Below are 2,134 nucleotides of genomic sequence, written 5' to 3'. Positions count from 1 at the left end.
CAAAGAGAAAGGAAACATTGAAATCGCATCATATGACCCCTTTAACATCTGCGTTTCCACTTGATCAGACTGCTGAAAGTTAAAGGAATGGTTCAGCCAAAAATGTGCTCATTCTCAGGCCAAACTGTTGATGCAATGCTACATTTCTACAAATCTGACGAAGAAACAAACTCATCTAGTGAGGTCATGTGACAACAATGTAGTATACTACACTTTGAAATGTTTATCATTGCATACTGTATTCTTTTCCTTATACTTTTTGGTGAAATTACTGTTTGAAGAAGCGTTTTACACTTTTTAACTGTTTGTGAATGGAAAAAGCAGATCTGATACATTTGAGTTTGTTTCTGTTAAACTGTGACGTGTAAAAGTTACTGTAAAAAGATACACAGTAGCAGATTATGCTCTCTTATTGTTATAATAATAATAATCAGATATTTTGGTACTTCATCAGTCTTCTGAAAACTTTCAGAAGACTGGCTTTGAAAACATAAATATATGCACATTTATTTATAGTGTTACAGTTCTCAATTTTTTCATTTTTAATAGTTTTTCCTGTGAAGAGAGAGTTGTCTAAGTTTTATCTTTGCAACCGTATATCTTTTCCATTGTACTTTCTGAAAATATTTTATGAATTAAAGAATCTAATTTAATAAAATCATGCAAAAATACATCATTAAATATTAATATTTTATACAAAAACATTTAACTCGCTGTATGTCTTTCAAGTTTTATCTTTTGAGTTGTTTAGAATTTTTTTATTGTACTTTCTAAAAATATTTTATGAATTAAAGAATTATATCTAATAAAATAATGCAATAATACATCATAATTTATTAATAATATTTCATTCAAAACCCCATTAACTCACAGTGTGTCTTTTACGTTTTATCTTTTAAGCTGCATATTATTTTCATTGTACTTTCTGAAAATATGTTATGAATTAAAGAATAAAATTTAATAAAATAATGCAAAAATACATCATTAAATATTAATATGTTATACAAAAACATTTAACTCGCTGTATGTCTTTCAAGTCTGATCTTTTGAGCTGTCTATCGTTTTCAAAGTACTTCATACAAATATTTTATGAATTAATTATATCTAATAAAATAATGCAATAATATGCAATTATTAATGTTTCATAGAAAAAATAACTCAGTCTTTCAAGATTTATCTTTTGAATTGTTTACAATTTTTTATTGTACTTTCTAAAAATATTTTATGAATTAAAGAATTAAATCTAATTAAATAATGCAATAATACGTCATAATTTATGAATATTTCATACAAAAACCCTTTAACTCGCTGTTTATCTTTTGAGCTGTATATTATTTTCATTGTACTTTCTGAAAATATTGTATGAATTAAAGAATCAAATTTAATAAAATAATGCAAAAAATACATCATTATTAAATATTAATATTTTATGCAAAAACATTTAACAGTCTTTCGAGTTTTATCTTTTGAGTTGTTTAGAATTTTTTATTGTACTTTCTAAAAATATTTTATGAATTAAAGAATTAAATCTAATAAAATAATGCAATAATACGTCATAATTTATGAATATTTCATACAAAAACCCTTTAACTCACTGTTTATCTTTTGAGCTGTATATTATTTTCATTGTACTTTCTGAAAATATGTTATGAATTAAAGAATCTAATTTAATAAAGTAATGCAAAAATACATAATTAAATATTAATATTTTATGCAAAAACATTTAACTCACTGTATGTCTTTCAAGTTTTATCTTTTGAGTTGTTTAGAATTTTTTATTGTACTTTCTAAAAATATTTTATGAATTAAATAATTAAATCTAATAAAATAATGCAATAATACGTCATACTTTATTATTAATATTTCATACGAGAACCCTTTAACTCACTGTTTATCTTTTGAGCTGTATATTATTTTCATTGTACTTTCTGAAAATATGTTATGAATTAAAGAATCTAATTTAATAAAGTAATGCAAAAATACATAATTAAATATTAATATTTTATGCAAAAACATTTAACTCACTGTATGTCTTTCAAGTTTTATCTTTTGAGTTGTTTAGAATTTTTTATTGTACTTTCTAAAAATATTTTATGAATTAAATAATTAAATCTAATAAAATAATGCAATAATA

This window comes from Sinocyclocheilus anshuiensis, unplaced genomic scaffold (genome assembly GCF_001515605.1).
Source record: "Sinocyclocheilus anshuiensis isolate Anshui unplaced genomic scaffold, SAMN03320099.WGS_v1.1 scaffold21, whole genome shotgun sequence".
Lineage (NCBI taxonomy): Eukaryota > Metazoa > Chordata > Actinopteri > Cypriniformes > Cyprinidae > Sinocyclocheilus > Sinocyclocheilus anshuiensis.
Note: the sequence above shows the minus strand (reverse complement) of the source record.